Here is an 11,603-nt window from a genome sequence, read left to right on the forward strand (position 1 = left end):
TCTCCTTCATCCTCAGTGACATTTTCCAAGCATTTCATCTTCAGTGTTTTCCATTGTGTTCACCACCTTCCACTTATTTCCTTTTTAACATTTATTCATTTAATTTAGTTTATATGTGCATGCACCTCATAGTGAAGGTCGGCAGACAAGTTGAATGACTCAGTTCTCTGTTTCCAGCATGTCGATCCTGGGGACTGGACTCAGATATGAAGAGCTTTCGCCCATTGAGCCATCTCAATGGCCAATACCTATCAGGTTTAGGGAAAATCTATTTCTCCCATCTCCTTAGCCTGGCTGTAGGTGAATCAGCTCTCATCACATTCTGTACTTCTAATGTTATATTTTCAAATAATTTCCGGATTTCTTACAGAAAAGATAGAATAACAGTGTAAAGAGATCCACTAATGTTTTTATTGCCAGGACTTGGCTTGTTCTTTCTCATGTATTTGTGCGTTATGCGTTATGCTTATTTCAGATGAACCTTAGTACACACTTGGGAGACCAAGAGGGAAGAATTTGTCCAGAAGCCATATGTCAACTTACCTGAAATGTGCAGAACAGCAGAAACAAGAGATCTGCTGCCTCAGCAAGTCAGAATGAGAGAATAGACCCCGGAAAGTTGCTCAGTGACCTCTGCACACATATTGTGGTACATTTGCATGCACGCGTGCTGCATGCATGTACACACACACACACACACACAGACATACACACAAAATAAAAATACATGTGAAAGCTTCAGTGTTTAAAAAAACAGCCAGAGGAGTTTTCATTTCTTTCTCTGTTGTTAGCATTATAACTCTGTTCATTTCTATTTACTTTTGAAGGGTAATATTGATAGGAGAAATTATTTTTCTCTGAGAATTCAGAAATATATGGACTCCCACATGGGCATTCACCTTCCAAACTTATATTTTACACTCATCTTGGATTCAGTGGTCTTTGTCTCCAGGCCCTGCACCAAATTCTAATTTTAATTGGTGTAGCAACTTATGATACTTTGCTTCATCCTCTTCCCTACCTCCTAGAAAGAATCATTTGATGAATATTTTTGAGATACTTGAGTATTTATACTGCTTAGGAACAGCATGAGATCCTAATATGGGGGTGTGGTCAAAGCTTGGTAGCTCTGTGAAATGTTTTATCTTGTTGTTTTTCTTCACCTGCTAGCCTCCTGTGAGGAATGTTGGTAACATCTTGTATGACATAGCATATGAAAGCCTGCTTTACAAGGCTGCTGAAGTTCACACAGGACCTTCTCTTTTTACTAACCCAGTTCTCACCTAGACTTTACGAGGAAAGAGGTTTATTTTAATAAACTATCAATATCACATTCTTTCTGAGTGCCAGTCCATGGTTCTTATTTAGAAAACGTGACTTGTACACAGAAGAAAAATTGTGATGCCCTGGAATTTGACAAGCAAATCAGGAAACAAACCTCCAAATTTGAAGTGATTTAAGAGGAAACATACAGTAGTGAATATTAGGTGAATAAAATTAACACTGCACGTGCCATTTGAACTGTATACATTTGTCCACGTGGCGATGCTTAGGCTTTTGTTAGTCATGATTCCACAGTTTTGCCTTGGGAAAAATTCCTGTGTGTTAAGGAGGAATCTCTGTTCAGATCAGAATTTTGAAGTTTTCTTGGAACAGGATGCTCAATAACAGATATTTATCAATGCTGAGCACTTGCAGTGAATTTCAGTTCCCAGTTAGCCAAGCAGGGTAAACAACTGGCATTCTAGAAGTACCTGAACTATGCTACATGGGAGTAAAACAGGCTTTGTGCTACAAAATTTGTCCCAACCCTAAGGTCAAATAAGTGCAGCAAGTGCATGTCAGGTATCCCTGACTAAACTGTGATGCTCAGTGTGCGTATTAAAGAAAGTTTGAACTATTGATATTTTCAAAGTATGAAGGGCTTATCAGATTATAACCTCATCAAAATTTGAGTAACATCTACTAAATAAATGATATGAAATGAAGGGTAATGATGTAAATTAATTTTATTGGGTTAATTCTTTGTGTGTGTGTGTGAATATAATTATTTGACATATAATGTTTAGACATGTAAAATCTCTAATTTTGTGCCCTACCTTTCAAATTGCTTATAAGTTAAGGGAAGAATAATAAATGACAGATTTAAATAGCTGCTAGATCTTGAATGTGATTAAAGGTAACATGTAACTAACTCCCTATAATTATTAAATGTCTCCTATAGGAAAGGAAATTAAACTTACCTAGTAGGAAAAGAAGGGAAGTTTCATAAAACAGTATTTCAACACAACCTTGAAAATAAGTTGAATGTCCACATTTATGACTTTGAAGATATGCAAGTAGGGATTCCAAGATGGAACACAGGGAAATAGGTGAGAGCATGCACTGGGATTCTGGAGTAATAACTGCATGTAGAGTTGCTAGAGAGGAGGGATGAGGAGGAGGAATGGAGGGAGGAACAGAAAGGGGAAGAAGGAGAAAAGATTGATTATTAATATCACAGAAAGGTGGTAATTTGTCTAAGCTTCATCTTGTTTAACAACCCCAGACAGAGAGATGTAAGAACATTATTATGTATTGTGCTGGTTTGAAGGAAAGTGCACTCCATACACTCATAGATATTGGAGATATTTGAAAGGATTAGGAGGTGTGGCCTTTTGGAAGAAGTATGTCACTGTGGGGTGGACTTTGGGATTTTAAATGCTCAAGCTAAGGCCAGTCTCTCTCTTTTTCTCTCTCTTGCTGCTTGCCCATCCTGATATAGAGCACTCAGCTACCCCTACAACACCATGTCTGCCTATATGCCACCTTGCTTCCTAATAATGGACTAAAACCTAAAATGATCAGCAGGCCCCAACTAAATGCTTTGCTTTATAAGAGCTGCTGTGGTCATGCTGTCTCCTCACAGCAATACATCATTGACTAAGGCAGGTACTTAGTAAGCAGTTGCCAATCTAATGGAAATCATAGTTTTATCTTCAAGATGAAACAAAATTATCAATGTGGAATGTTACAGCTTTCTTCAATCACACTCCTGTATCTATTGTAGAGGAATAAGCATCCATTGGGCATAGTTAAATACAATTTCTTTAAATAAATATTTCTGAATCTTTATTGTTTTTCAGCAACTTGCCACACTTTTCTACCAAAAGAGAAATCTATGCATCTCCTCTTCTTCCACCTCTTAAGACATTTAGTTCTAATCTTAGTTATAAATTAAAATAACTTTCTGATAAATGCCAAAGATTGAGAAATGACAAATCATCTCAGAAACAATAAAAAAGGGTATTTTATGGGCAGGGCCTTAGATTTTTCCATGGTTTTTGCACAATCTTACTAATGGGTAGACAGTGTGGAGTCGCTCTTTAGAGGCTGGAGTGGTAGAAAGCTGTAAGTCATTCATTCAGGTGACTGATTATTGGCTTCTGTTCTTTAGTCAGTACTGTATTTGTTTCTATTTACTAAATATACTTGCTTTGCACACAACAGCCCATATGTTTCAAGAAGCTTGCTCAGCTTAGCACAGGGACCTGTGGTCATAGGAAAGGACAAAATTCTTCAACCTGATCCTTAATCTCATGGTATACATATCACACACACGCGCGCGCGCACACACACACACACACACACACACACACACACACATTAATAAAGAGTGTTTTAGAAAACAGTGCTGAGACAGTTATGGTTTTATATCAGTCTACCAATTTTATTGTCTGATAGCCACAGAATGTTCATTCTCCAGTACTCCAATGCTCCTCTAGGCCATCAAGAAACATACCTAATAGTTAGGAACCAACACTGCAAATCCATCCCCTCTACTGAGAGCATGCTGTGATATCTCTCAAGATCTCAAGCTCTATCTATAAAATACAATAAAGGCCAGATGATGTTAATTGGGGAAGTAGGGTCAGCTGTGAAATATAATCAGACACAAATCCAAGCCAGCCCAGTAACTCTTTTTCTGTATTTTTCTTCTCAGAGTCCCTTGTCAGGTAACAGCCTTGACTTCATTTGGGACTTGGTTCAAAATATGGAAGCTCATTCTAGGCTTAAGGAGTTAGATTCTGAATGACCCAGTCTTATATGGCAATCTGCTGGTTGTTAAACTCTGAGAAGCATCAGAACACACCCAAAGTATGCACTATTCACCTTTTCATTCATCATATTTGCTCTGTAGCATTGTATTGATATTAACAATAGAAACTAAATCCTCTTGGCACAGTCATTCCTCCTCCATTCGGAGAAATGGTGATAACAGTTTCTGAAAATGCTCTTAGAGCCCGACAAATTTTAAATGCTCATGCAGCTATTATCCTTGCTTCTTCTTGTACCCTGTAGTTTTCCAATATAACTGACGCAGCTGCCTCTTTGTATCTTTATATTGAAGTAAAAGAAACATATTTTAATCTCAATTCTGTTCCCTCCTAAATAGGAAGACTTAAGAAAACAACTGTCTAAAAGCTTATTTTAATCGGTTACATAATTCCTTTAAGTAGAATGTCATAGCATCTGCTGATAACTGCATTTTCCTTAATCCACATGGTAATCTGATGAGCCAGCCCTGAAATGCCTCTTCCAGGGGAGTAGGGAGGGAAGCTTCAATTGCTTCATTTTTTATTTCACTGCAACTATTTTTTCTTATTAAGGATTATATTATGGAGGCAAGAATACACCTCAAATATTTTATTTTCAAATTCAAAGTACATCTGCACCGTGCTTTCAAGAAAGTCGCAAAAATGTATGAAAAACAATTACTTTTCAAAATGATATCAACAGCTTGTTTCCCTGGAAGACAATGGCAAATGCAAATATCTAAATGTTGGTTTTCCTTTGTGTTCACATCAATGAATGCTGCAGGAAGTACAGAGCCTGTATGCATCCCACTGCTTAGCACATGCTCTGCCATCGCGAGTTCAGAGCCTATTGCACAACTACACAGCAGAACATCTGACCATGTCATCACCTAGGCCTTGTTCTAAAGATCATGTTCATTTTAAATGGAAAGGACATGCGAAGATGAGTTATAACATTCTCTCCCTCTCTCCCTCCCTCCTCTCCATTTCTCCCTCCCCACCATCGGGAAATGAAGTGTGTGAGTAGCGCTCAGCTAGATAAAAAGCAGGGGAAAGGTCATTTTCAAAGAGAGGCTACTATGAGCTTTATTGTAAATTCCTTTAGTCAATCAGTTGTTCTTTACATGGCTGTCAGCACCCCGTTACATGATGTACAAACTTCTATCTTCCTGAAGCATCATGGATTTTATAACTCCACTTCACAACCTCCTCACATGTTGTTCAGCTGGAACTATAAATGATTGTACTCCTGCTCCCTTATCTTTATATTTTGGGGTACCCGAAAGACAGTCCTCTAGCCTCTGTCCTCTGCAAGCTTTGAAATGGCACGTGTACCAGACGCCATACATCCACAGAAGATTCCAGATCCTATTTCAGGTCTGCTTCTCCCACTCTAGGCTTCAAGTTCTCACTTTTATGTTTGACGACTGTCTCCATATCAGTGGATTCCAGTGGAAAGATTTAGTTTTGAAGAACAAACACCAATCCTCTACCCACAGCCCCTGGACATAGGAAGTGCTTCTGAAAACTTTGGCTATAGTCTTCACTTCTTTCATAACCTGCCTCCAATCTATTAAGCAGTCTTGTGTCTTCTTTTCTTGTGTGTGTCATGTGACAGCTACATGTCTTCTTTTCTTGTGTGTGTCATGTGACAGCTACATGTCTTCTTTTCTTGTGTGTCACGTGACAGCTACAGCTGCTGTTCAGACTTCCATTTTCCCTCCAGGTCCATCTTCACCACAAATACCAACAGATGAAAATAATAAAATCATGTTCTATAAACATCATGGAAATATTGTTGATAATTTTTCTCACTGTGCTTGAAATTAGCATTTTCTTAATGTCGAACTTCAAAGAGTTTTTGGTATGTTGAAATTTTTAAAATATACTTACTGATAAAATAATTTCTCTCCTAGAAACACTGATAATCCCTTTAAGTAAACTGATTGTTAGACAATGTACACAGATTGATAATGCATTTTAAATACTCTCTCACTATGTCAGGTGGTATCATATAAGGGCTTTTGAATATATTTCTTAATGATTCATTTTTAACATTTTATGCTCTTTTACTATGCTTAACTCCCAAAGAATATTTTGTGTGTTCTGAAACAATTTAGTATTCAACATTAGATATAGGATCCTCAGTTATGGATGGTATTAAATATTCATTAATGATATTTTTAGGGTATGAAAGGATATGAATATGAAAGTTGAACAAATTTTTGCGTATTATTTGATGCTCAAAATACACTATATTATTAATATGTTTGATGTATAAAATACATTTACATAATAAAATAATTAAGAAAAAAAGAACTTCCTCTCTTCTTACTGCTTGACATTGTCAATTCTGACGATGACAAGCCAGAGTTTACAGCAAGAGTCAAGTCCTGTCTTTTCCCACCTTGAACAGAAAACAACAAAAGTCCTCCTAGCAGCTTAAAAGTTCTTCCCAAAAAAGCCCAGAGTCCCTGTAAAATTCCTTTTGTATTACTGTTTGCCCTCTTCTGTCCCTGCCAGCTCTAACTCCTCAGTGCTAAATGGTCAGCTCCCCTCAGCCTTTGTCCCCGACCCCACCCCACTCTTTGTCTTCTCTCCACCCTTATCTTTTTCACTTCATTTACATTGGACCTCTTCCTTACTCTTTCTTCCTCTCTATCCCTGTACTCTAGGTTTCATTCTTGTGCTTGTAACTACAGTTACATATAGCCCACACCTAATTGTCCATTGTCCATCTTGCAAATAGAAGACAAAATGTGGGTCTCACGTGCTTTGTTTAGTTCTCTATTCCTAGTGTTTCGCACAATAAATAGACACTCAATAATGTGTATGTAGAAGGGAAATATGCAGAGATTAATGTAGAAACTATATCCCAAAGCTCTTTCTTGGGGGGAGGGGAAGCACTGTGGCAGGTATCTATCTGTTAAAGGTATGTGTCGGAGGCGTTTTTTTGAAAGGGCTGGTTGTGATGTAACCATATGCCATATATATGGTTGGTACATTTGTGAACATTTAATTTATTTTTGTTGAAATGGTATTTTAAAAGTCCTTGAGTAGTGACAGCCAGATATAGATTAAAACAATTTCATATAACTTTGATTATGTACCCCATATTAGGTACTAGTAAGCATCATCACAACAAACAAGAACCACAAATAAAAACTGATATCATGTGATGATAAATTTAAGGGGACCATAAGGTATTGCCTGCTTTGTAATTCTTTCTAGGCCCTAAGTAAATCCTGCAGTGGGCTATCTCTATACACAGTTAAAACCTTCAGGTCTGTAAGGGGATCAAAGCTGAATATCAGGCTGGAATTCCCTGCAAAAGAGTTGCTATTTACTCTACCTTACAGTCGATTCTCTGCAGTGGTATCAGAGCACAGAGCAGTGTCCTGAAGATTGGTAGCAATTGCTGTCAGTGCTATTTGTTAACACAACAGACTCTCTACCACTGTTGCCTTTTAATGAACCTATGTCATGGCCCACTATGCTTACTGTGTGCTCTGTGACTGTGGGTGTTAAGCTTGCTAATTGTATGTAACCTACAACTCAGTAGTAGTGAGTTTCTCTCGAGTGAATTACAGACATAATCAAACAGCACAAAGTCCTATTTGAACCATAAATAGCTTCCTGGATAGGCAGTCAGCATCAGACATAAAACTTTCTCTTTTTCGTTAGAGTTGCTCATGATCTATTTCCTGTGGGAGTACAAATCTTTATAGATTTGAAAATCCATAAGAAACCCGAATGAGAACTCTTACATTTTTCTCTCTCAAGCTAAGCATTAAAATAAGCCAAGAACACGCATCTGTCAAAGTGACAGCCTAGATACAGACTTCAAATAACATTGCGTCCTCATCTTTCTTTTCTAACATTGTCCTCCCACATCAAACTTGGAGAGGACCACGGTCTGGGATGCAAAGTAGCTCATTCATATTTTAATTCAGGCAAAGAGATATGAACTTAATCTCAAACTTTCATACAGTTGTGTTATGAATTTATAACAACAGCTCCATAATTTATAGGTTGATGGGATGTATTTCCCAAAGAGCTTGAGATGACTAATGAAAACCGTGTTGTACTTGAGCAGCTGAATAGGTAATGGAGCTGCAGCGATTGACTACCAAATCACTGAGCTCATCCTGAGTAGACATGGGCTCTCTCATTCTTCTACGATGCCAAATAAAGGGAAAGGTGCATGTGCCATGGGGTTCGGTGGCATTACAGTTGAACAGCAGGCATCATATGTCTACTTGCATCTGAGGAAGAAAAAAAAAAAATCTAAGAGACCTTTTTTTTTTTTTTTTTTTTTTTGGCCGAAGATCCAAGGTCTTTTATTCCTGGTCACCATTCCTCTGCACCCATTCAAACAGTGGTATAAAATGAGTAGAGACAAAAATTAGGCTGAGACATCTTCCCAAGGAGCTCCCCCTCCCCCTTCAAATCAGGACACACGATTGATGTCTACCCCAGTCCTTCTGCCAGGTCTTCCCTGAAGCCATCACTAACTAGTTCAGAGGGAGATGGGCCTTGGAGGGACCCCTGTGGCACGCTGGTGCTGAGAAATCGTAGACTAGGGACCATCGGGTAGGCTACCGTCTTCCCAGTCTTCTTCATGGTCCCATTGATTTTTCCAAAAGCAACAACACTGCTGGGCAGTCTCCCACTCCGTGGTCCTTCTGGCCTCTCATGCTCCGTATGATCCTCATACCTCTAAGGCCTCAAACAGAGGTTCTGCTAATCTCCAAGGCTGACACTCCTTCTGGCATTAGCACTGACCAGGACTCCCAACTGCCTTTATTAGGAGTTAGGGTAAGGACAGGTCACCCCACCCCTCACTCAAGATGGGCAATCAGTACCATCATGGCAACACCCCCTAGCAGCCCCAGCACCTCCAACAGTGACTGCAGTGGAGATGCCTCTCTCAATAGCTCAGGCAGCACAGACACTGTTGCTACATAGATAAATCCGCCTGCAGTGAATGGCAGGACCCAGCCGGGACCTGCACCACCTGCCACGTCACTGTCCACTGCCCCTCCCTCGGTGAGAAGGGCACAGGCTGTGCCTGCCAATGCTCCAACTGCAATCACGAGTTGCAGATGCATCGCCTGCTTCTTGCTGCAGCCAGACTGGACCAGGATGGCAAAGTCCCCTACCTCATGAGGCACTTCATGCAGCAGAACTGTCATTGTGGTCAGGATCCCTAGCCCTCGGCCCCCAAGAAAGGAAGCACCAATGGCCAGACTGTCTGTGAAGTTGTGTGCCAAGTCAGCAGCCAGATTCAGGTACCCAGACACACGCAGGTCTGAGCCTGCTTTTTCTTCTTCAGGGCTCTGAGGTTTCACCGGGCCATCTCTGGGCCCCGTGTTTCCTTCTCTCCTTTTCCGCAACCTGCCCACTTCCTTCTCTTCCTCTGTGCTGGGCTTTTCCTTTGAAGAACACTCATGTCTATCTCCATGCGCATGGCTGTGTCCATGGGTGTGACTGTCTCCATGCGCATGCCTGTCTCCGTGTCCGTGACTGTGTCCGTGTCCTCCTTTCACGTGTCTCACAAATTTCTCCACCACGAGGAAGGCGACAATCCCACTGAGAACCCACAGCCCCACAGAGAGAATGGGGCCCTGGCCACTGTGGGAGTGTCCGTGTCCAGGCTAATCCGGAGCGTGGTGAGAATGAGGTTCCAAGGCATGAAGGATGAGGTGGAGGAACGCATCACCCAGGAGCCCCCCGGAAGCAAAACTGAGCAGGATCTGGAGCAGAGAGCGGTGCCTGGGAGAGTTAGATTCCACTGGGATGAGGAACAGCACGAAGAATGGAACTGCGGAGATCAGCACTGTGGCCCCCAGTGCATAGGCCCAGAGGGTGACAGTGTCCAGGTGGTGTTTGATGCCTGGAGCCCCAGCCTCCCTAGAAGTCCCATGGCTATGTTCACGATGGGCATGTCCATGTCCTCCACGGTGGAGGCTAACGTGGGAGTGACCATGGCTATGGCCATGGTGCAAATCCTCACGTGAGTGTCCATGGTCATGGCTGGGGGCATGCCCATGCCAGATGCTCTCATGAGTGTGGCCGTGGCCGTGGCCATGGTGGAAATCTTCATGCGAGTGCCCGTGACTGTTGTCATGGAAGTCCTCTTCCACATCTTTGTGCAGGTCACCATGACCCTCGTGTCTGGCCACCAGCAGCCCCAAAGCCGCCCAGGTCAGCAGTCCCACAGCCACCAAGTGGGGGGCCCGCAGGCCCGTGGCCATCACGCTGACCAGAGGAACAGAGACAACTCAACTTGACTCTCAATCCACCTATTTGGGATCCGCGTCCCTTGAAGTTCTTCCTCTATACTAGCTCCGCTCTTACATTGTCCCCAAGGCTGGTCCACCTCATCCCCAGCACCCTTCCTGGATGCAGCCCCCAACCCCGACACTGCTCTAGCCTTTGATCAGCAACTTTATGGTCTCTCTGGGCCCGCGTCTCTATGGCCCACTGATTGGGGTAAAGGCCTGGAAAGCGCTGTAAGGGAGCATCAGGGAGCTCTCACGGGCTCCAGGATCCTCTCCGGTTCTCGGTTTGCTGGGACGTGGCACTCACGCCTCGTGCTCCCTCGAGATCCGGAAGCTCCCTTTCTTGCCTGCGCCCCGCTACCTTTACCAACATGGAGGCGCCCCAAGGGCAGTGCGGCCACGACCAAGGTCGTTTTAAAATTTGCATATTTGTTGAGCATTATTCAGCTTTCTCAAGTCAAATAAAAAATGGTGACAACTCTGGTAATCATACAATCTGTTAGCACATGAACATATTCTGTGTGTCAGGCACTATTAAGAGCAGTGGCATAAATATACTCAGCTCTATGTAGACATTAGGACTCTTCTGGCTTTCCCCCACTGACCTCCCAATCCCGGTTCCTGTTTTACCCATACACACCCTGTTTTAAAACATGTCTTGCTGTATTTTTAGCTTACTCTTAGATCTAATCCTTTTTTTTTTTTTTTCTAATTGTACAAAAGTTTCAGCCCCCTTGCCCCAACAATCTTTTGTCTTAAGCCCTATCAGGACAGTAAATATATCAGCATATAAGATCCACATTTTCTTAATCTTGCACCAGAACATTCTCAAGCAAACTTCACCATGATGGATAGTAGTCTACAGTTTATAATGAGGAGACCCATAAAAGCTTGCTGAGTAAAGTCTGATATCATAGCCCATAAGCTACAAGTTATGTTCCCTTTCCCCAAATCTGTGAAAAGACACAAACTCACACAGGAAAGTATGCACACCTGAGAGGCACTGGCTGAGCACACACGGGAGACAAGTGTCTCCTGTGATTAGTGTGTGTCACCATTTGAATCACATGTAGAAAAGACCCTTAGTAACCCAGATAATGTTATTTGGGAAGACAGCACCCCATTTCTATGTAACCTCTGAATGCTTTCTACTGAGAATAGCCCTCCAGCAACATTTTCAGCTCCTTACACTTGTGTTTGGTCAGCATCAGGGATGCAAGGGAGATAACCACTCTCCATATTT

At 41.7% G+C, this 11,603-nt stretch overlaps 1 pseudogene; it reads right to left on the reverse strand.

The window, feature by feature from the left end:
• Positions 1-8,494: 8,494 nt before the first annotated feature.
• LOC110300123 (zinc transporter SLC39A7 pseudogene) lies at positions 8,495-10,333 on the reverse strand (annotated as a pseudogene).
• Positions 10,334-11,603: the final 1,270 nt, after the last annotated feature.

Source organism: Mus caroli, unplaced genomic scaffold (assembly GCF_978045245.1).
Source record: "Mus caroli unplaced genomic scaffold, Mus_caroli_1 scaffold_1, whole genome shotgun sequence".
NCBI lineage: Eukaryota > Metazoa > Chordata > Mammalia > Rodentia > Muridae > Mus > Mus caroli.